Below are 24898 nucleotides of genomic sequence, written 5' to 3'. Positions count from 1 at the left end.
AAAGAATTTAGACGGTTTCTCACTTGACTTTGCATTTTGTTCTAATCAATTTCAATTTATAAATGAACCATTTCTCTTGTGGTTCATTAGATTAAACGATAACATGTCGCAATGTTTAGTGTGGAACGGCGTTTAGAAGGCGTCCATATATTTAACATAAACTCTTTGAATTGAGTGTCAAAACAAGATATTAATGAAGTCTGGAAGATTACCACACACTACGAGAAATAGAGACAATACTCGGAGCTTCAAAAATAAAAGAATAATATGTATAATGTGAAAGAATTTAGACGTCTTCTCACTTGACTGTGCAATATTGTTTCAATCAATTTCTTTTTTTATAAATTACCACTTCTTTTGCGCTTAATAATTGAAATAATGGTGCCATATTATATGGCCGAGGGGTTCCTTTCTTATCTTGTAACAAAGTCACTTTTGACATAATCCTAATAGATGATTTTAATTGCAAGGCTCTGGTCTCGGTTTTATATCCCCGGTGTCTTTACAGAGATTAGCCAAATCGAATCGGATGTGAATGGGTGCCTGTCTGCTGTTGACACTTTCGAATATAATATAATGATAGTGATAAAACAAAAAGGACACCTAATAATATAATTAGACGGAGAGCTCGATCGGTCCGGCTATGGCGAACACGTTGACCGTGCGCTAAACAAATGTGCATTTCCTTTTAACGTCTACGAATACATTAGTCCCATTCTGGACTTCTGGTCCTTTAAAATCAGCAGACCATTGGACCTGTTGGACAGTTGGACAGTTGGGCCCGATGTTTGTCGCTTGAAGAGGGAATTTTTCTGAGAATAAGACGCTGGCCTAAAGAGGAACACTTTCACTCCGATTCTTAACTTAAAACAACAGCTCAATCTCTGCAAGATGGGCAGAGCAGAAAGAATAAATCTTTATCATCAATCGGATCAGCTATATTTTGATGTTTGTTGCAAGCCAAACGCATTATTCTTTTTTAAACGTGTAATACAGATTAACCTTGAACCTTGACAAACAAAAGTTATTATGACTGAAATCATTTTTACCCAACAACAATGAAGTATATATTTGTTTCGCTTTTTTTTCCTTTGTGTAATTGACCAATAAAGTGAGAGCCTGTTCCACTATTGAGTGCGAAAGATTCTTAAACCAAAATAAAAATTTTAGCAAACCTACTGTTGTGTTTTCGATTAACTTGTTTGTAGAAATTCCAAATAGCTGTAAGGTAACACGCTGTAATCAGATACCTTTATCATTCAGAGGAAATCTAAAGCATTTTAGCGTGGAACGTCCTGCTCCAAATAACTTCTGACCCGCCTTTTGCCCTGGAATAATGAGGTTTTGACACCTTTTTGAAAGACGTTTTCATCGGCTGGGTATCGTGTGATTTTTGTGATAGCTTTGTTGTTAGCTCGATCCTCCCCTGTACCAACTGAAATTTTAATTATTAGAGTCGACTGCTGTTGTCAAGTCTAAAATTTGTACCTGGGGATTGTTATTTCATTACCCATGTTTTGGCTTTATGCCCACCTCATTTATCTATATCTTGATCTTTTATGCAATAAAAGATATGAGCAGTGTTTGCAATTGGAATTGGTGACAAAACACATGAAAATTGAAGAGCGTAGAATGAAACCATGGAGACCAATGATTCAAAAAAAAAGTGCAAAATATTAGATTATTTAATCAATGCATTATACTTGCTTATTTTTAAAAAAATAAGTATTCTCTCTCTCTCTCTCTCTCTCTCTCTCTCTCTCTCTCTCTCTCTCTCTCTCTCTCTCTCTCTCTCTCTCTCTCTCTCTTTCTAATTATAATTCTTATCCTTATTCTTCTTCTTCATCATCACCATCATATTCTACTACCACTACTACTACTACTACTACTACTACTACTACTACTACTACTACTACTACTACTACTACTACTACTACCTACTACTACTATTATTATTACTGCTGCTGCTGCTGCTGCTGCTGCCGCTACTACTACTACTACTACTACTACAACTACTACTACTACTACTACTACTACTACTACTGCTACTACTACTACTACTGCTACTACTACTACTACTACTACTACTACTACTACTACTACTACTACTTCATACTATGTACGCTTTGGTATCTTGTGATACAACACTGGCTTCAGGTCAGCAAGTTCCTGACTCGAGTCCCGCTGAGGGCGGCGCTAAGTCCTACATATTCAGTGTTGCTTTTGATTTGATAAAGTGTATATTATGTCCCAACTATCGGGTAACCTCTGATTGTTATCAGGAGGTCTGAGGTTCGATCCCCAATAGAGGAAGACTGATTATCGGGCTGTACTGTTTTGTTGTTTTTGTTTGTTTGTTTGTTTGGGGGGGGGGGTTCTTTTGTTTTGTTTTTTTGTTGTTGTTGTTTTGTTTTTTTGGTTTTGTGTTGTTGTTTTTTTTTGTTGTTTTTTTTTTTTTTTTGTTTTTTGTTTTTGTATTTTTTTCTTGGGTTTTTTTTTTTGGGGGGGGGGGGTTTCACTTTTTTTTCTTGCTTTGTCTGGTACTGTTTCATACAAACTTTTTCAGATCTTTATCTTACACCAATGCCTCCTCCCTGATTTGTGACTATAACCTGTTTGAACTCACTTGGAGGATAATAATATAGCGTCATTTAAAAGCTCATTTTTATTTCATGTAAATATTCAGATTCTCGCAACAACAACAACAAAAATGTTAATCCTAACAGGTTCAAGCGATACTTCCATTATCATATGATATACTTTTATCACGCCATTAACGGATTCGACACACTCGCCATTGCAATATTACTCTGGAAAAATACACACGTTTTGAAAGGTATACATATCAATTCATGTATCGTTATTTACACCATTTAGAGGAAAGCAAAACATCTAATCGGGTAATAATCTATGTCTATTAACTTTTCACTTTTCGACCTGCTCTCTTGAACTCGGCTAATGTATTTTTGACACCTTCTAGAATGTCTCCTTTCAACACCTCAGGGTATCGAGTGATCTTCCATGGATCTTTGAAGTCGGAATGGATGGAGACCGTCGTTGCTTTAACGTACATTCTGATTAAGACTTTATTGCTGTGGTATTATTGTGTGTTAACGGGGATGAAACGTCTCTATTTTTCACTGACATAAATCACAGCAGATTTTGCGTTATTTTGAAATGGAGAAAATAAAAGAACTAACGCCAAGGTTAACTCACTCAGTCCTGGAGATTTTTGCTACTTTTCAAAATGGGAAAAAATGAGCATGTACATAGATCGTTTTATTCAACCATATTACATGCAAAAACTAAAAACATTAGCTTTGATACTACGACTATAATTTGTCTCAGAAAATTAAATGTAATAAATAGGCATGGGATAAAAGTAACCCGGGTAAACTACGTCTAGTCGGTGTTAGGGTTAAGTGAGTTAATAGTTTTGTCAGTTCGATGCAGATGTGAATGACGCTATAGCTTAGTGCAAACATTGCGCTCAACGGTCAACTTGTACTGGATGAAATGCGAATACAGGTTCAAATTACTTGATCATAATAGAATAAATAAAACATTCCAAAACCCATTATGATAGTAACATCGTTTACACTATTATGTCTCTTACTACATGTTCACAGTTCACTGTTTCTCTGGCTTCAGTTTGTTTATCAGAGTCTATCTATTTATCTATTTATTCATTTATTTATTTATCGTCCTATCTATTTATTTATTCATTTATTTATTAATTAAACATAAAAAGAAGTAATGTGGCCCAGAAGATTGGTCTTTACGTCATATCCAGGAGGTACTGAATTTGATTCGCCCGGCCGCACGGTCAAGGTGTGTGGTCTTGTTCAAGTCACCTCGCCCTAGTTCAAGCTGTGGCGCTGCCTCATCTCTTATTTTATTGTTCCAATCTTCCCTTGAAACAGATCCTAAAGAAAACTGTATCCTCTAGGATAAATACATGAAATTTTGTTTTGTTCTTTTATCATTGACAGGTTGCAAGTTTCACATCATGGGTTAAATTATGTACACTGTTCCATCTTTGTGGAATTTTTTAAAAATTATAAAATGCTTAGAACTTAGAGCAAAATATTCAACACGAATAAACGCTACATACATTCTTTTTATTTTTAAAGACGTTTTCATCGCAAACCACGAGAGTTTAGAGTTAAATGCATTTCCACTACATTCTGAATTGCACTGGATAATGAGAGCGGGGGTAGGGGGTGACTAGAAAAAGATCATGTACTCTGCGAATTCCAACATCAGAATAACAATGGACGCTGAAATCATCTTTGTGAAAAACGCCTACCAAGTCTATTCATCTGTGATGACAGGGTGGGACTTGCAGTGGTCATCACACTTGAAAAATGGACTCCACTGGACACCAAGACACCGGTCATTACTGGAAAGTTGAGAAGGCCCAACCAAAGAAAAAGAGACAAACAGTCAGACATTCAAACGTACAGACAGTTGAGGGGAAATGATTATTGTCGAGGTTACCTCGCCGTTCTCTGACAAAATACATTTGTTGTATTTTGATCACACACACCAAAAAAACATTAAATACTTCAAATATCAATGGATTAAAATGAACCTTGACTTGTCAAAAAAATATGAAACTAGAGAATACTTCGAAGTTTCTGGTTTGATACGCTTTGACAAGGAAAGGGTCAACTTATTCTACCGATATGAACTTGAATCACTCTTGTCAAAATCCAGTATAAAGTATAATGTGTGTGTGTGTGGGGGGGGGGGGGGGGTTCAGTTCACAGAAGAACTGGCATTGTAATGGCAAAGTATGTCGTTGTGAACTTTTTTAGGATGTGATTGTTCAGTTGTTAAATTTAAATCTTAAATTTTGGTTTAAAAACCTTTTTGAATACATTTCATTGTGTTCAAAAGAGTCTGACCGTACGTATTTATTAAAACCTTGAGCTCCCGAAAAAAAAAAAATAATAATAATAAGATAAATAATAAATAATAATAATAATAATAATAATAATAATAATAATAATAATAATAAATATATAATAATAATAATAATAATAATAATAATAATAATAATAATAATAATAATAATAATAATAATAATAATAATAATATAATAATAATAATAATAATAATAATAATAATAATAATAATAATAATAATAAATAATAATAATAATAATAATAATAATAATAATAATAATAATAATAATATAATAAAATAATAATAATAATAATAATAATAATAATAATAATAATAATAATAATAATAATAATAATAAAAAATAATAATAATAATAATAATAATAATAATAATAATAATAATAATAATAATAATAATAATAATAAAAATAATAATAATAATACCAATTGTCCCTACCAGACAGCCATTAGCTACTTTTCGACACATGGTAACTTAACATCAGATTATTGCCTAGGTTATAATAACGTTTCAAGTTAAGTCAACCAAGTCTTATATCAAGACAAACGTTTTTTTTTTGTTTTTGTTTTTTTTTTGTTTTTTTTTTTTTGTTTTTTTGTTTTTTGTTTTTTTTTTTTTTTTTTTTAACTGAACAATGTCCTCAAGCTACCGCTGAATGGGGCAGATTGTTGGCAGACAACAGCAATAAATACAGCAGAGCAGAATTCAAGATTGTTCCAGAGCAATTGTTTGGGAAGAATCCTAAGAATCTTTTGGTACACTTTTATTAGAAATGATAATAATAAGCATAATAATATGCATATTTCTAAAGCGTTTTTCGTCAAAACCCCAAGGCGCTTAAAAACAACAAGACGTTGTTTTCCCAGGATACAATAACACTGAGACCAAATCAACCAATATCAAAACAACAAGAGCACGAAGAAGGCATCAAAAACATTGTGGTTGAACAATAATGAATTTTTGACGGGACTAGGAAGTAGCGCCCGATAACTGTGTTTGACAATAAATGTGAACAATATATAATTTGTGACGAGGCTAAGAAGTAGCGCCCAATAAATGTATTCGAACTATTTGAACATTAACAATGTAATGTTTGTCAGAACTAGGAAGTAGCACTCGATACATGTGTTGTTTTTTGGGGGAACAATTTTGACTTTTGACAGACTGGAACACCGCGCCTTGTGTGAACAATTTTGTTAATTTTATTCTCCTTTCGGACTATCTTTTGCCCCATCTTGTATGATCAATTTCAGTTTAGTGGGAATGAATGAAACGGTTGCAACCTGAGTGAGGTATCATTAATTTTGAAAACTTATCTAAGTATTTCATAACTATGAGCTGTTCCCCTTGCCTTTATTTTAAATAAATAATTATGTCTTTCTTGTCAGATACGTTGTTCTGTTGGTGATTGTAACATACAGGTCTGCCTCTCCACACTTAAAGGTCATAAGCGGCCTTCGCATCCATTGCGAGTTGCGAACGCACCTTGTGACAAACATCTATACATCAAAATAAAACTTGAGCTCTTATATAGCGCAATATCCACTAAATGTGCTCAAATCACTTTACAAAGAGAACCTGACCAACAGCAACACGTAAAATGTAGAGAGACTTGACGCCTGTTAGGCGATGTTACATTTATTTTTCCGACACAAACAAAGCTTTTAACTCATTTTACACCTGGGTACGGTGAGAGAATGTGAGTAAAGAGCCTTTTCCAAGAACTCAACTATGCGCCGAGCGAGGCTCTAACCCAGGACCTTCCGATTCAAAAGCGAGTGCCATAAGTCACATAAAATACATTTAAAAATTCAATCAAATAGATATTTAGTGAACAGATAATATGTTTGCTTTGTTGTTGTTTTTTTTTTTGGGGGGGGGGGTTGCGTTTTGTTTTGTTTTGTTTTTGTTTTTGTTTTTTGTTGTTTTGTTTGTTTGTTGTTGGTTTTTTTGGGTTTTTTTTGGTTTTTTTTTTGTTGTTGTTGTTGTTGTTGTTGTTGTTGTTGTCTTGTTTGGTTTATTTTTGTTTGTTTTGTTTTGTTTTTTTGTTGTTATTTTTTTAAAAGATATCTATAGAGCTCGAAAATCATGCAGACTGAGGGAGACCATTCCATATTGGGGATCCGAATTTCATAAGAGACCTATCACCAAGGAATGTAAGTTTAGTTTTAGGAGATGCTTACAATTTTAAGTCATGGGATCTAAGATTTCTCAAAGGTACGCACGACTGGAGTAGGTGTCGTATGCAGATGAGGCCAGAAGACTCAAATACACCAAAACAAACAAGGGCTATTTTGTACTCAATTCGAGCCCTGACTTTCACCCAGTGGAGGGTTCAAAGCATGTCATCTGTATCATCGTAATGAGCACCAAAAATAAAATCGGGATTGGCACTCTCTCTCAGACATAATCAGAGTGGCTCGGTCATGACCTCATGATATCAGCGGACTACACTTCGAGAACAGAGTTCTGCTGGACTCCGCAAGGAAAGAAGAACAGAGGCAGACCCAATGAAAATTGAATAACAATGAAGAGAAGAGAAAAAAATTGCAGCACGCAAAATGCAATCCATGCAGCGAAAGACCGTGAAGATCGGCAATGGCTTGCTCTGGCCTCAAGCTCGCGACGGGACAAATACGATTTGGTAAATGAGTGATGGTTGCTTGGTTAAAGAAATAATAAAAGAAATAATTATATGTAAAATGTAAGGTTTTCGCATGTTCACTTTGTTTCACAATGTTTTATTTATTCTTCGTGGACCACATGTGATCATATTTCCATTTTACGTATTAATTGTTGCTCGTTAGGCGTATTCACTTTCTTTACTATTTTTACAATAACATTCGTCACTGGCTTTAACCACATACATAATTATATCACACCTGAATCGAGTAGGTCATTATGTGTAAAGTTCCTCACCCAGGTACGCAATGACAGGATGACCATTGCCCCCCCCCCCCTCCACCCCCAATCGGCCATGCTCAAAGTAGCTGGACTTTGAGGCGAAGTGAGTTACTCTAATGCTCGTCAACGACGCAATTTTTTTCGTTTATTACCTTGTAATTTTAAATTCCCTTGCCGTGCGCGCGCTTAGATCATATAATCGCCTCAAACTAATGGTTTGATAGATTTAAGTGAATACGAGGTGATGGGAAATTCGAACACCTCTGAAAGACAGCAATCCGAAACCTCCTCATCTCTTGCTTGTTCTTTCTTCCTAATATAAAAAAGGAATATTTTCAGCTATGTTTAACAATACGAGTGTCGCTGTTGCATAGACTTACGGTCTCAGATTCTAAACTAGGTTCGAGAGTTCGAAACAGCGATAAAACACATCGCGTCGACCTTTAAGCCCTTTATTTTTAAAAAATTGAGCTTTTATATAGCGCAATATCCACTTAACGTGCTCAAAGCACTTTACAAGGGGTCCCTGGCCAACAGCAACATTTAACATTTAGGACAGGACATGCCGCCTGTTAGGCGATATTACAATTTTTCGGACATAGAGAACGCTGTTAACGGCCTTCTCCAAGGACTCAACTATGCGCCGACTCGAACCCAGGTCTTTCCGATCCGAAAGCGAATGTCATACTACTAGACCACATATCCGCACTTAAGAACGAGGTATTTTGCTTAGTTTCATCTATCCACTCAGCAGTGTTTGGGTGGATGAGTCTTGCGAAAATTACTTTGCGAAAGATTAGTGATCATATCCAGAGGGTTGCAAGTAAGGATTACTCTGTATTTACGCTACAAAAAAAGGGATAGACTCGGGCTCCGTGGCCCCGAAGAACTACTTTTAATTTTAAACAAGACATGCTTTTGAATGTTCTCTCCATTTTGAATATGTTCTTGAGTGCATTCTTTGTCATTATATATCTTTTTTTTTTTTTAAATTACGTATCTATTTGAGTTTTCTTTTTTTTTTAATCTTCTAAATTGCTCTTCACCGCGTTGATTTAGTTTCAGACACTTCATTAAATAGTTTAAAGCAAAAATCATGAAACATGTTATCATTATCAGAGGAGAAAAAAAGTGCTAATGATTATGGGGGATTTCACACACTATTAAGAAAATATGTAGAAGGAAAAAGAATATAAAGATCAAGATCCCATACTGTTGACAAGTAAAAGCCAGCGAAAAATTGAAAATGAATGTGGGATTAAACCCCGTATCGGAAGGTGACATTGCAACAACGGGCCCGTTCTGTTATGAAAAGTGTTAGAAATGGGCGGAGTGATACATGACACCAAGGAATCAAAAAGACGAAAAGATAATTACCCGTTGTCACAACGTTGTGATCGTGTTTAGCCACAGTGTCAGAACGGTGAAGACTCAGGTGATGAAAATGGATATTCGATACTTTGTCTCTGGTTTGTACTTCGCTGCCAACTCCGATCAGTAAATGCCCGTCCTTTCCGTCCCTTCATTTACTTTCGTTCTCACTTTTTATCTTTAAAAAAATGAGCACATAATTTCCACGGTTTGCGCCATGGCCAATGTAGGGGAGATGGTTCAGTAACGTATTCAGGATTCACATGCTAACGGAGATCTAGTTTGAATCAACGAAGAGTCTGTGGGGTTTTCTGGCTACTCAATCCACTAAGTGACGAGGGGAAGGGGGGGGGGGTGTTAAAGGACGTTAACTTCGAAATTAGCTATTTCTGAATACTTCAGTAGATTTTTGACTAATTAAAAAATGGAATTTGTGACACACGTGCTCGGCAAACATGGTTGTTTATAGATAGTATGCGCTTGGCTTAGAAACTCATAACATTGCCATCCGGAAGTATAACGGACCAACACACAAAACTGTGTGTATCCATGAACTTTTATAGTCTGGTTAATACAGTTCAGTGAGCATTACTCATAAACGCGGATGGCAAAAAACAATAACAAAGACCTGAGTGACGTCATCTTCGAACTATCTATAGATAATGTGCTTCAAAACTCAAAAACATTGCCATCCGGAAGTATAACGGACCAACACACAAATCTATGTGTAACCTTGAACGTTTATAGTCTGGTTTAGTGAGATTAGTCATAAAACTGGATGGCAAAAAAAAAATCAATAACAAAGACCTGAGTGACATAAACTTTATTCTATCTATAAACAATGAATTGAATGAAATGGACCACGATCTGATCATTGTTATTGTTTTAAACAGCCCCATGGGTGACTAATTATCACACGATTTTATCGATAATGTTATATACGTTTCCGTTTGCGCATAGTTTTCTGTGTTGGTTCTATTCATCAACTGGTAGAACAGTGGGTAATCTACTTATACACATGCCATCTATAGTAAAGCCTGTTTTCGTTCGCTATGTTTCCCAACCACTATCATTGTTTACATTATGCGACTGTCCGAGAGGCGTGGTTAGATAAGTTTCTATTGATCACTGTTCTCTAGAAAATTTTGAAGGAAATAAGATATATCGAACAAAATATTTAGAGCTTGAGCTTTTAAACAAAAATATAGAGCACGTGCTCAAAGCGTTTTACAAAGGGTCCCTAGCCAACAGCAACATATAGAACGAGACATGACGCCAGTTAGGCGTTATTACATTTTTTTTTTCGGACAGAGACAACGCTGTTAACGGCCAAGTACTCATTTTACACCTGAATGCGGTGAAAGAATGTGAGTAAAGAGTCTTTTCCAAGGATTCAACTGTTCCCCGAGCGAGGCTCGAACCCAAGACCTTCCGATCCGAAAAGGAGTGTCATACCACAAGACCACATAGCCGCATTAAAATTGACTCAAGCCGCACCTTACTGTCTAAAGACGAGTGTCATACCAAAGGCCAGGACATAACGCATACAATTTATCCTCAGCAAGTTTGGATAACGTTTCCAAGTCTTAACATAATGTGATTTTGTGTCATACGAGTATTTTCATTTTTAACATGATTTTTTAAATTTGAGTAGCTTATTTTGCTCTACAGGTTGACCCCATAATTCAAGTTGTTCTACACATTTTTCAGAAAGAGTAAACAGGCCTGGAATAGTTTTAAAAGGGCAGAGGTTTATAAAGCCATGCTAAATTCTGAGGAATTAGATTAATCATAACCAATCAAAAGCGTGTTGCTTTTTATTTTTTTTAATTCTCTCATCGTGGCGAAGATTCGGTCTGTTTTATCTTGTTGACTCGGTGTAAGTTGTTGCCAAAAATGACAGGGACTTCGGAGTCTTGGGTTTATGACTGTGACAATATCATGTAACCCACATCGTCAGTTTGGTATTATGTCGGAATGAACTAGATAAGTTTAAAATCAAAATAATCAGTTTGGAAGTTTTCTTAAGTTTAAGAAAGAAACTCAATCTTCTAACGGCGGCTTTGTGGTCTTGTGGTATGACACTCGCCTTCATATTGGTAGGTCTCGGGTTCGATTCCCGCTCTGAGTTGCGCAAAGTTGAATCCTTGGAACAGACTCTTCACCAACAGTCTGTCACCGTACTCAGGTGTAACATGAGTTTCTTGCCATTAAAAGTATTGTATTTAAAATAGATGTACTATCACCATATATGCGTGATTATTTGACCTAAATGTTAAGTGTTAGTTTGGCAAGGGACCCCTTGTAAAGTGCTTTGAGCACGTGAATGCTCAAGTTTTTTTTTTTCTCTCAGTGATGGCACTTATTTTGACTGAAATTTTATAACATAAATAAAAAATTCAATGTTAAGCATCAGGTTCACCTAAATCTAAATAATAGTTTTCTGGCCAAAATTTTGTAAAAGCTTTTTGTCAGTAATGCACCGCAGCAATGGAGAAACAATCGATAAAATTTAATTCCAAGGTTTTTAGAAAATATCTTAGATTCGGACCTCCGACCCTCAATTAAAAGAGTTGGTTTTAAACACCTGGAAATAGAATGAAATTTTAAGTGGAAGATCAAACTAAAAATTTCAGAAAAATAATATGTATCTTCAACTAAATATCTGAGAATTACCTTTGCTCAAATATCACCTTTCAACAATATGTATTAATATGTAACATACACCGATGTTTGTAGGTGGGTGGGTAGCCTGTTTCCTCTCCACCCTGTCATTATATACCCATAATGTCATGATGGTCCACCTCACCCCCTACCCTTCTTCTCCCTTTTTGTCCATTGTTTACTTGAGATTGTAGGTACTCTACCTATCTGATCCCATCGTCCGACCTTTCCCCGCAACCCCCTCATCATTGTCCTGTCACCTGTGACAACATTGGAGAATCATCATAGGACAACCAGGTGATGCGGAAGAGGTTAAGTAAAAGACTGCTGCCGTTTTGGCTTATTTATAGCCAAACATCGTTTGTTTGGTTGCTTTGTTTGTTTGATTGTTTTGTTGGTTTGTTTTGTTTTGTTTTTTGTTTTTTTTATTGTTTGTTTTGTTTTGTTTTTTGTTTTTTTTTTTTTTTGGGGGGGGGGGGGTTGTTTGTTCGTTTTCTTTTTACTTCGGTTTGTTTGTTTGTTTGTTTGTTTGTTAGGTTTGGTTGTTGTTGGGGGGGGGGCGGGTTTGGCGGTTATTAATTTTTTATCTCTTTTATTTTTGTTTGTTTAATTGTTTTGGGAAGGGGGAGAAATCTTATCTTTACTTTGTATTTTAAACAAAGTGCCCAGTGGATGAAATTCATAGAAAAAAACTGTTCCTCTTGTGTGAATTTCTATTTATCTTTTCAGAAAAGTGAGTGGAGCAGGCACTTATGTTGGTAACAACAAGATATGAAGTGAGTAGAAAAGTGCCAGAAGACAATAGAGAATAAAAAATTTTTTCGCGGCGGTGGTGGGGTTTGAACCTGCGACCTTATTGGTACGACAACTCCGCCTGGCAGGTGAGAGCGTGGCTCTACCGTGTGAGCTATCCACGAACACGAAAAATATTCGTTTCAAACCCAAAGTCATTTCTAGATCCCTCTCTCACCCACTTCTTGAGATCGCCGATTCGTTCGCCACCATCGCGAAGTAATTTTGACCAGCAGTTAAGCTTAATAGCCAATATTCTCATCACAAACATATAACATAGAAACGATTGAGACATTGAGTATGCTCCGGTGTATGGGGTGAATTTTTAATTCAGAAAAGTGAGTGGAGCAGGCACTTATGTTGGTAACAACAAGATATGAAGTGAGTAGAAAAGTGCCAGAAGACAATAGAGAATAAAAAAAATTTTCGCGGCGGTGGTGGGGTTTGAACCTGCGACCTTATTGGTACGACAACTCCGCCTGGCAGGTGAGAGCGTGGCTCTACCGTGTGAGCTATCCACGAACACGAAAAATATTCGTTTCAAACCCAATTGTCGTACCAATAAGGTCGCAGGTTCAAACCCCACCACCGCCGCGAAAAAAATTTTTATTCTCTATTGTCTTCTGGCACTTTTCTACTCACTTCATATCTTGTTGTTACCAACATAAGTGCCTGCTCCACTCACTTTTCTGAATTAAAAATTCACCCCATACACCGGAGCATACTCAATGTCTCAATCGTTTCTATGTTATATGTTTGTGATGAGAATATTGGCTATTATTAAGCTTAACTGCTGGTCAAAATTACTTCGCGATGGTGGCGAACGAATCGGCGATCTCAAGAAGTGGGTGAGAGAGGGATCTAGAAATGACTTTGGGTTTGAAACGAATATTTTTCGTGTTCGTGGATAGCTCACACGGTAGAGCCACGCTCTCACCTGCCAGGCGGAGTTGTCGTACCAATAAGGTCGCAGGTTCAAACCCCACCACCGCCGCGAAAAAAAATTTTATTCTCTATTGTCTTCTGGCACTTTTCTACTCACTTCATATCTTATTTATCTTTTCGAATCCTACATTCTATCCAACTCTACCAAACAATATCTAAAGCACTTTTCCTATACACAATTCACACTCTAAAAATCCGTTTCTCAAATTGTAGACAATAATATGAGGTTTCATCTTCATCTTTAGTCATGTTTTATGTAACTCTCTGTCGTTGTCATGGACTTTGCTTGGCGATTTAATTTTCCCAAATTTCTTATTTGAGTTCATTGCCCTGCCGAAGACAGTCTGATGTGAGCATGTGTGTTTCTTTGTAAAGCGTTTTGAGCACATTTAGTGGATATTGCTCTTTATAAAAGCTCACATTTTTTCCCGTGATGGAAGATACTTTTTCTTCAGTATACATCGTCAATCTGAACTAGATGGGATTTTTTAAAATGTATGTTTATTAGAGTGTCTCTATCATATTATGGAGTCCATGCCACTGTCCTCATGCTGAATATAAGCTCTTAGGGAAAAAAAGTACATATTATGAAATACTGGCACTGCTTCACACATCCTTTTCTGATCCTAATCGTACACCAGTGCCTGATCCCTAATTTGTCATTCTTGGGACTAACTTCTGTTATTAACTTGAATGGTCCAAGCTTGTCAGAAATTGTCTCTTGTATATTTATCTGTAATTTCATATTTAAATTCTTTTAGCCCTGCCCCTGCTTTCTTGTGAGAAGGGGGAGGGCTCTTTCTTTTCTTTTCTTTTTATTCCTTTTCTTTTTCTTTTCAACGATTTTTCGTTATATTGTAACTAACTTTAACAAATTGGTGATTACTTTTTCAGTAATTACAAAATTTATCTGGCCACTCTTAGAGAGGGTAAATTCAAGGGATGCGTCAAAAGACGTGAAAACTGGCAAGTTTCCGCCTGATTAAACTTCACCCCTATTCTTAAGAGGAAAACCGGTAATGGCTTTTGTAACAAATTGCGGTCTGTTGTCCCCAAAAATGGCTGTTGTGTAGTATATCCTATCGAATTATTCATTCAAGGAAAAGACCAGTCCTGCCCCTGGATTTATGGTATTATAGTGCCATCATTTGGAAATTGTTGAAGCAAACTGTACGATACCAACTATCTCGACAGGTATAAATCCGCAGAGACCTTGAAATCTGGTTTCTCCTAATAATGGTGGTATGTCGCAAAATTAAATGTTGTCATTATGCTGGTCCTCAATGCTCGGTGGTTTGTTCTGGCTAAAATATTTAGTCTGTTACAGATGAAGTGCAAATAAATGTTTTTTTTTCAGTAAAATTGAGGATCTCATTTTTTTTTTTGCATGTTTTTTTTTTTTTTTTTTTTTTTTTTTTTTTTTTGTTTTTTTTTTTGTTTGTTTTGTTTTTGTTTTTGTTTTTTGTTTTTGTTTTTTTTTTTGGGGGGGGGGGGGGTGGGGTTGCACTTTTGTCTGTTGGATTTGTTTTACTTTGTTATTTTTGCGGGGGGGGGGGGGGGGGGGGGTTCAATTGTTTGGGGGTTGTTTGTTTTGTTTTTTTGTTTTGTTTTTGTTTTGTTTTTTGTTTTTTTTGTTTTTTGTTATGTTTGTTTAGGTTGTTTATAAGGAGTTTTTAAATTTTTTTAAAAATTGTTTTGTTTTGCTTTCTTTTGTTTTCTGCTTTGTTTTGTTTCTGTTCGTTTTTTGTTGGGTTATTTCTTTGTTTTTGTCTTGTTTTGTTTTTTTGTTTTGTTCTCTTTTTGCTTTTGTTTTTGTCATTGTTTTGTTATTGTTTGTTTTGTTTTGTTTTTCTTTTCGTTTATATTTTTCTTTTTCTTTAGTGTTAGTTTGATATTTTTCTGTTTTAAACTCATTCATTTTTTTCAGTTAAACTTCAGCATAATTACTTTTTTTCTTAGCTTTGTTTTATGTCCTTTTGTAATATATTTTTTAAACTATATTTTTCCTTACTTTTACCGTTTTGTTGTTATTTCTGTCTCTGTTATATAATGCCTTAAAAAGTGAACGTTGAAGTTCTGGAAAATGAGATGTTTAACGTGTAAAAAGACATACCCCTGGGAACCTGCTGAGCGTAGTTTTGTCAATAGAATAGAAAATATTCAGCAAAACTCCTCGAACTTTCCTCTATCTGTAAATAAGACATGGCATTTTGATATACCACTGGTTTTAAATGGATTAAACGTGACAGGTTTTACAAAACATTACAGAGTAACTGTCAACGCGTGTTTGGTTGCTTTTATGCGGTCGAACGATTTCAAAGTCCAACAAAATCGCCGTGTCTTCACACTTTGATGGTCCTTTTCATCCATTTTACCATTAGAATAAAGCACTGTCGAATGCCAGCCAGTCCAGTGTTGTCAAAGGTCATTTATTCACTTCAATTAAAAAAAAAAAAGTTTGACTGAAATTCCAGCTTTGAACGAAACAATGAAAAAAGCATTTATATTCTACTTTCAAACTTATTTTTTAAATGTCATCGACTGCCCCTATCTGGGATATATTGGTTTGAATTAGCTCGGTGTCCCGTCTTGTCACAAAGGTCAAGCAATGTCAAGCGTAATCAGAGGCTGGATGGAAAATTCTGGTCCCGACGTTGTGTCCTTAGGTAAAGCACTCGACTTAGGTGTGTTGTAAGACTGTTAATACAAACATTATAGGAATAGGCGACTGTACCATATGAAATGAAAATAATATAACGATATAATATATTGAATTTATATAGCGCCAAGACCAGAACAAATTGCTCACGGGAGCTTTACATCAAGATATCATAATATCTAGTATACACACACACACACACACACACACATATATATATATATATATATTATATATATATATATATATAAAATATATATATATAATATATATATACATATATATATATATTAAACTGACAAGTTAAAATTTACATGGTTGTAATAAAAAGATATAATATACTAAAATAAACACTAGGAATCTAAAAAGTTCCGTTTTTTTACCCCTTTCTAAAGGCAAGTTGATTGTCCACAATATTGGTTCGAAATATGGTTCCATATGACTTGCTGGGGAAATAATGACACGTTGTAACGGGCATTGAACATGGTTAATCTTTGGAAACGCGCTACCTGATTGTTCATCTTTAATTATTTATCTATTTGAAGAAATTGCCAAAAAGAGAATTCAAAGTAAATATAATTTTGGTCTTTTGCAGTTCATAAATCTGTAGTTATATTCATCAATTATAAGATTTTACCTAACTTTTGTATTATCGATTTTGGATTTAAACTTCGCCATCTAATCTAAACTGATTTAACATCGTTTAAAAGAACTGGATCTAAATGATAAAATCGATAATTAAGTAATGTTATTCAGAAATGGAAAAAATAGAGCTGACCAAATCTAACCAAACAAAACAAAAACAAAAAAACAACGTATTTTGAACAGCACGGAACAAAATATAATGTCATTTCAGATGTGTTCAAATCACTACTAGAATTTTGGAAATCTCTTGCGTTTTAGTCTAAGTACACACATTAGCAGGTCTGATAGCCGAACACATTCGTAGGCTTAGTTTAACACATTGTTGTAATGGACACTATTTTGCGTTGGTTTGAGAGTATTTCTAATAAAACGAGCCTATAAGAATTTGGGTTATCAGACCTTCAAATAAGTACACATCGGTTTTGGTGAATTAGGGATAGAGCGTTGGTCGCGGATTAATATTCTGATTGTATACCATTTGATTCATTTAAGGTTACACATCGTTTTTGTATGCTGGTACCTTAAATCCGGCCGGTGGATGTTGTGAGCATTTTGCCTAAACGTATAACATCAATATTTCAGATCGTTTTAAATTTGGTTTCGTTTTTCAGTATCCGGTTGGCACCTTATTGATGTGGTGGGTCATAAGATGTAACAAAGGAGAGATAGTTTGCATCAAGCAAAATGGAACATCTGGGGAAATTGTATATCAAGCAAATAGTTAACAAGTGGTGAAGTTCTGTGAAATTGCGCTATTATTAAATCAGATTCATAGATGTAGGAATGAAATCAGTTGGTTGAAAAATTATTTAACAAAGGAGAAAGTTTCCATCAAGCAAATCGTTAACATCTGGGGTATCTTTTTTGAAATTATGCCCCCATTCAGCCAGATTCAGGGATGTGGAAATAAAATCATTTGATTGTTATACGATGTACTTAATAATTTGTTGCGCATTTTTAACCTCAATATTTTTAAGCTGGTAAAATAGAATTAGAACTTTGTAATAATAAAAACGAAAAGAAAAGACCAAGAGTGTTATGATTCTCTCATAAAAACTAATTATTATTATTAGTCGTATGTTTAAGTTGTTGAAAGTTTTTTTTCACCGACCACCGCTAACAACAAAGCCTTCTTCTAGCCTCTTTCTTGATTTCAAACACTATTATCAATCAGAGTTCGAGCCTTGGTAGGTCCTTCCCATTGTGATATGTTGGAAGTGGAAGTTTCTAGGTGTGGGCGTTTCAATCCATCGGCCCATAATACTAGTATAGCCCTGTAATCCTCTATCATCATCTCCTCATTACGAAAGGATTAGTTTTGCTTTACACGTTACACCTTAGTAGGTATTAACTCCATAGTAGTGGTGATTCACGTCTCGGGACAATGACTGCCTACTAAACACGACTATTATAAAAGTCGTGTTGTCTGACAAAATACAATTTTTCCATTTTGGTCAGTAAAGTCTAACTTCAAATCAGAATCGTTTAAAATGACCTTCAACTTTACCTAAAAATCTCAAATCTAAGACTTCAAATTCAAACTCCAAAGAATAAGAGTTTGAGGCGTTTTTTCCGACAATTTAAGGATTATTTCCATCAATCTAATATTTAAGATTTTTAAAAAAACGTTTTTGTCCAAAATGGAAAAAAAAATCTTCTTGTCAGAATACGGCAGAATATAAAGATCATCCAGGCCAGAATAGTAGTGGCGGAATTGTGTAACTTCCCTTTAGAAAAATCGCGACGGTTCCGGAAATATAACACACTTAGGGAGATCCAAAACTTTTCTTCTTTAAACACTTTGTGCGCCCGACCTATTAGAAAACCCCTAATTCATTCAATTCTTGTCCGTCCTGTGTGCATCAAAAGATAAGACATTTCTCCTTCTTTCTTTTTTTTTTCATCCATTCGTGTGTGCGGTTTTGTGTGTTATTATTTCATGTTCTTCGTTTCTTTTTTTTTATTTTTCGTTGTTGTGGTGATTGTTACTTATAAGTCTTGGTAATGATACAAAGCTATGGACTGTAAAAATTAATAAACAAAAATGAATATAAAAGCTTCAAAAACGAACAATATACCACATATGGAAAGTCGCGGGCTCAAAACCTTTCTTCAGCCAAGAACAAAATACAATAAAAACAAAAGTACATAACGTAATAATACATTGATACATTTATATCTGTTTTTTTTTATTTAAGTTAACTTAAGGTTCTTCTTCTTCTTCTTCTTCTTCTTCTTCTTCTTCTTCTTCTTCTTCTTCTTCTTCTTCTTCTTCTTCTTCTTCTTCTTCTTCTTCTTCTTCTCTTCTTCTTCTTCTTCTTCTTCTTCTTCTTCTTCTTCTTCTTCTTCTTCTTCTTCTTCTTCTTCTTCTTCTTCTTCTCTTCTTCTTCTTCTTCTTCTTCTTCTTCTTCTTCTTCTTCTTTTCTTCTTCTTCTTCTTTTCTTCTTCTTCTTCTTTTCTTCTTCTTCTTCTTTCTTCTTCTTCTTCTTCTTCTTCTTCTTCTCTTCTTCTTCTTCTTCTTCTTCTTCTCTTCTTCTTCTTCTTCTTCTTCTCTTCTTCTTTCTTCTTCTCTCTTCTTCTTCTTCTTCTTCTCTTCTTTTCTTCTTCTTCTTTCTTCTTCTTCTTCTTCTTCTCTTCTTCTTCTTTCTTCTTCTTCTTCTTCTTCTTCTTCTTCTTCTTCTTTCTTCTTTTCTTCTTCTTCTTCTTCTTCTTCTTCTTCTTCTTCTTCTTCTTCTTCTTCTTCTTCTTCTTCTTCTTCTTCTTCTTCTTCTTTCTTCTTCTTTCTTCTTCTTCTTCTTTCTTCTTTCTTCTTCTTCTTCTTCTTCTTCTTCTTCTTCTTCTTCTTCTTCTTCTTCTTCTTCTTCTCTCTTCTTCTTCTTCTTCTTCTCTTCTTCTTTCTTCTTCTTCTCTTCTTCTTCTTCTTCTTCTTCTTCTTCTTTCTTCTTCTTCTTCTTCTTCTTCTTCTTCTTCTTCTTCTTCTTCTTCTTCTTCTTCTTCTTCTTCTTCTTCTTCTTCTTTCTTCTTCTTCTTCTTCTTCTTCTTCTCTTCTTCTTCTTCTTCTTCTTCTTCTTCTTCTTCTTCTTCTCTTCTTCTTCTTCTTCTTTCTTCTTCTTCTTCTTCTTCTTTCTTCTTCTTCTTCTTCTTCTTCTTCTTCTTCTTCTTCTTCTTCTTCTTCTTCTTCTTCTTCTTCTTTCTTCTTCTTCTTCTTCTTCTTCTTCTTCTTCTTTCTTCTTCTTCTTCTTCTTCTTCTTCTTCTTCTTCTTCTTCTTCTTCTTCTTCTTCTTCTTCTTCTTCTTCTTCTTTCTTCTTCTTCTTCTTCTTCTTCTTCTTCTTCTTCTTCTTCTTCTTCTTCTTCTTTCTTCTTCTTCTTCTTTCTTCTTCTTCTTCTTCTTCTTCTTCTTCTTCTTCTTTCTTCTTCTTCTTCTTCTTCTTCTTCTTCTTCTTCTTCTTCTTCTCTTCTTCTTCTTCTTCTTCTTCTTCTTCTACTCTTCTCTTTCTTCTTCTTCTTCATCTTCTCAACTCCCTCTCTCTCTACTCTCTCCTTCTTCTCTTCTTCTTCACTTATTCTTCTTAACTTCTTCTTCATCTTCTTCTTCTCTCTCTCCTCTTCTTCTTCTCTTCTCTTCTTCCCCTTCTCTCTTCTTCCCTTCTCTCCTCTTCCCTCCCTCCCCCCCCCCCCCCCCCCACCTGGTTGTTTTTTTCAAAGAACTTTAACGCTTCCATTTTTTGAACAACTGCCTTTAAATTACCTTCACTGACTTAACAATCTGCTCCCCACCATCCAAATGGTGATATTTTTGTCTAACTTTACGTCATTATATATGAAAGAAGAAAAAAATATGGTCTCATGTGGATTTATGGTATGAAGTTAGTCACTCGTGTTATATGAAAATTTAAATATGAACCGGACACATATTTTTTAATATGATGAGGTTGAAGATGAAGATTGTAGTTTAACTGGTAGAGAGTCTGGTTGTGTACTCATGGCACGAGTTCGATCTGGTTATTGATTTTCCCCGACTACCCGGGGGGGGGGGGGGCGCTCCTCCCTCCCTTTTTCTCACACAGCCAGTTTATGCCTAGCTCGGCGTATTCTTATTTGCAGGTCTGATAACCCAAATTGTTATGGGCTCTTTTTGTAATGGAAGTTCTCTCAAACCAACACAAAATGTTGTCATTTCAATAAAGTTAAATCAAGCCTATAATCGTGTTCCGCTATCAGACCTGTAAATATGTGCACGTCGGCCCAACCGCATCGACAAACAGGAACTTTAATTTTAAAAGTTTGAAAATCCGACTGTCACAAATAAATTAAATACCAAACAGGTTAGAATAAACGACCATGCGAGAATTTCCGGAAAAGAGAAAACTTTTTGACATGGCCACTGACGTATGTTTTTTTGTTAGGCTGATAAACCAAATTGGTATGGGCTCATTATTGTACATCAGAAATACTCTCAAGCCAACAGCTGAATGTCGTTCATTACAACAATCGAGCCCATAATGGTGTTCGGCTATCAGACCTGCAAATTACGTACACGTCGGCCTAGCTGTGTCGACAAACAGGAACACAAAATTTTTAAGTTTGAAATAATATTTCTCAATCAGATTTTTTTTTTCGAAAAGTCAAATAAATAAAAATTTTAAAGAGATGAAAATAAAAGACATTGAGGGAATATTCGGAAAAGAGAAAACAGTTTGACACGGTAAAAATGTTCTCCAGGAACAAAAATAAATAAATTACTACTTATACTTATATACACAAGACACAACTCAAAATACACCAAACTATCAATCCTCACATGTTACGCACCTACAGAGGATTCAGATGAAGAAAACAAAGAAGAATTTTACGATATTCTAAGAATGGCCGTTGAAAACATTCCAAGACATGATATGCTCATGATCATCGGAGACCTTAATGCTAAAGTTGGCAATACAGCTGAAGAACAAACAAATCAGTCCGTTGGAAAGGAAGGCATAGGGGTGATGAACAACAATGGAAGCAGACTGGCAGAATTTTGCGAAGAACACAACCTCATTATTGGTGGAACTTTCTTCCCACACAAAAACATACACAAATTGACCTGGAAATCACCAGATGGGATAACAGAAAGTCAGATAGACCATATAATTATCAACAGAAAATGGAAGAGCAGCTTAAACGATGTCAGTCAGACGATTGGCAGACATTGGAAGTGACCACCATCTTGTCACAGCCAAAATCTCTCTACTAAATTGATGAAAACAAAAATAGCAAAACAGAAGGAGAAACGTTTCAACACAGATAAATTGAAAATCCCAGATATCCAAAACAATTTCAATATCTCAGTAAGAAACAAATTCAGTGCAATACAAGATATTACAAACATGACAGTCCAAGATTTCAACCACGTCATGCAGGAAAGTGCCACTGAACACTTAGGACACAATAAATCCAATACAGAGAATTGGATATCAGCAAGGTCATGGGAGCTCATTAACCAAAGAAAATCAATCAAACTAAATCTCTTGAACGCTAAATCCCCCCGACTGAAAGAAAGGCTATCCAGTGAATACTCATTGAAGGATAAAGAAGTGAAAAAATCCACTAGGAAAGACAAAAGATATTTTGCAGAAAATTTTGTAAGACAAGACACACAAACGCTATACAAAATCACAAAAAAGCTCTCAGGAAACAGAAGTTATGGTCAAGAGAAACCATTAAAATCCCAAGATGGTAGTGTCATCACAGACGAAAAGGAGAAAATTGAAAGATGGAGAGAATATTTCGCAAATCTTCTGAACAGACCAGACCCATCTTCTTACACAGATATCCCAGAAGCAGAAATGGACGTAGAGGTTAATCTTGGTCCAATCACTGAGCATGAGGTGCACGAGGCAATATAACAACAACAAAAATGGCAAGGCCCCAGGTATTGACAAAATCAGTGCGGAAATGCTTAAAGCGAACTCGCAAGAAATGTCCAAAATTCTCAGTAAATTGTTCACCAACATTTGGGAAAAGGAAGAAATACCAGAGGATTGGCAGAAAGGCATCATCCATAAAATAGCCAAGAAAGGAGACCTGGGAAATTGTGCTAACTGGCGTGGAATCACACTCCTGTCCGTAACGAGCAAAAATTTTAATAGAATCCTTCTGAAAAGAATCTCACCTCACATTGAAAACATTCTTAGAAAAGAGCAGGCAGGGTTCAGAAAAGGGAAGTCATGTATCGACCACATATTTACCCTGAGACAAATCCTGGAGCAAAGCATTGAATGGAACAGCCCCCTCTACACCATTTTTGTTGATTTTGAAAAAGCCTTTGACAGCTTACACAGAGAGTCCCTGTGGAAAATACTCCGCCATTATGGTATACCGATGAAGATAGTCAACTTAATAAAAGCAATGTACAGCAACTACCAATGCCAAGTGATCTGTGGTAACAATTTAACAGACAGCTTTAATATAACAACTGGTGTAAAACAAGGCTGCATACTCTCCCCGCTTCTGTTTATCCTGGCTCTAGACTGGCTCATGAAAAATAAAATTGATGGTAAGAAGAGAGGCATTCGCTGGACACTGACATCCTTTCTGGAAGATATAGACTACGCAGATGATATTGCGTTAGTTTCCAGTACACACAGAGACGCCTCAGAGAAACTAAACGTACTACACAAGAACGCCTCGAAAATTGGACTGAAAATAAATTTCGATAAGACTGTGTACATTAGGGTGAATCCAAAACATGACAGTGAAATTAGGATAGATGAACATATAATTGAAGAGGTAACAGAGTTCTCCTACCTCGGATCCAAAATAACAGACGACGGAAATGCAGAACACGATATCAAGCACAGAATTCAAAAGGCAAACCAGGCTTTCGGCATGCTGAAAAACTTTTGGAAATCAAAGCAAATAATGAGAAAGACAAAGCTGAAAATATACAAGAGCAATGTTTTAAGTGTACTGCTTTATGGAAGTGAAAGCTGGAAAATGACATCCTCCTTAATACAGAAACTAGAAGCCTTTCAGAACAAGTGTTTAAAAAGAATTTTTGATTTATTTTGGCCTACAAAAATAAGAACAGTGGATCTATTAAAGAAAGCTGACTTCACTAGCATTGAAAGCCAAATAAAAAGAAGAAGATGGCGTTGGCTGGGTCATGTGGCCAGAATGGAAAAAGGGTCACTTCCCAAGACAGCCTTGTATTGGACAGCAGATGGGAAGAGAAAGCGGGGAAGGCCCAAAGAAACCTGGTAAAGGACCATGGAGAAAGAATTAAAGGAAGCAGGCATGTCCTGGAATACAACTACCGCAAAAGCAGCCGATCGCAAAAAATGGAGATGTCTGGTGGATGCCCTATGTGCCTCAAGGCCCGAAAAGGATTAAGTAAGTAAGTAAGTAAGTAAGTAAGTAAGTATACTTATAGATGGAAAGAAAATGACGTCACTCAGTTCTCTGTTATTGTTTTTGACAGCCATTTTAATTATAAGTTTCTCACCAAACTTTATCAATCAGCTATAAACGCTTAAGGTTACACATAATTTTGTGTGTTGATACGATATATCTGACTGGCGGATGTTGTGATTATTTTACCTAAACGCATGTCATCAATAGTGATCTCATTGAATGCATGACGTCGATAGACGAACAGTATGATGTGTCGGTGTCTCGTCTTGAAACAAAATCAAGCAACTTTGATTGTAATCAGTGACGGATTACATGAATTGGAAAACTCTGGCATCATAGGTTTGACTTTGGTTAAGGAACCTTAGATTACTCACCCCACTCAGTTACGGTGTGAATAGGTACCTAGCTATAGATATCGAGTGTTTCTCTTTGTTTTTGTTTAGTTTGTTTGTTTTTGTTTTTGTTTTTGTTGTTCGCTTGTTTGTTTGTTTTTTTTTGTTTTTTTTTTGGAGGAGGTTGTTTTTTGTTGTTTTTGTTTGTTTTGTTTTTTTTATTGTTTTGTAGGGTTGTTTTTTTTTTTTGTCCTAGTATTA

This window comes from Berghia stephanieae, chromosome 4 (genome assembly GCF_034508935.2).
Source record: "Berghia stephanieae isolate SIO BIC M18660-M18661 chromosome 4, UCSD_Bste_1.3, whole genome shotgun sequence".
Classification (NCBI taxonomy): domain Eukaryota; kingdom Metazoa; phylum Mollusca; class Gastropoda; order Nudibranchia; family Aeolidiidae; genus Berghia; species Berghia stephanieae.
This window is presented reverse-complemented; position numbering follows the sequence as displayed.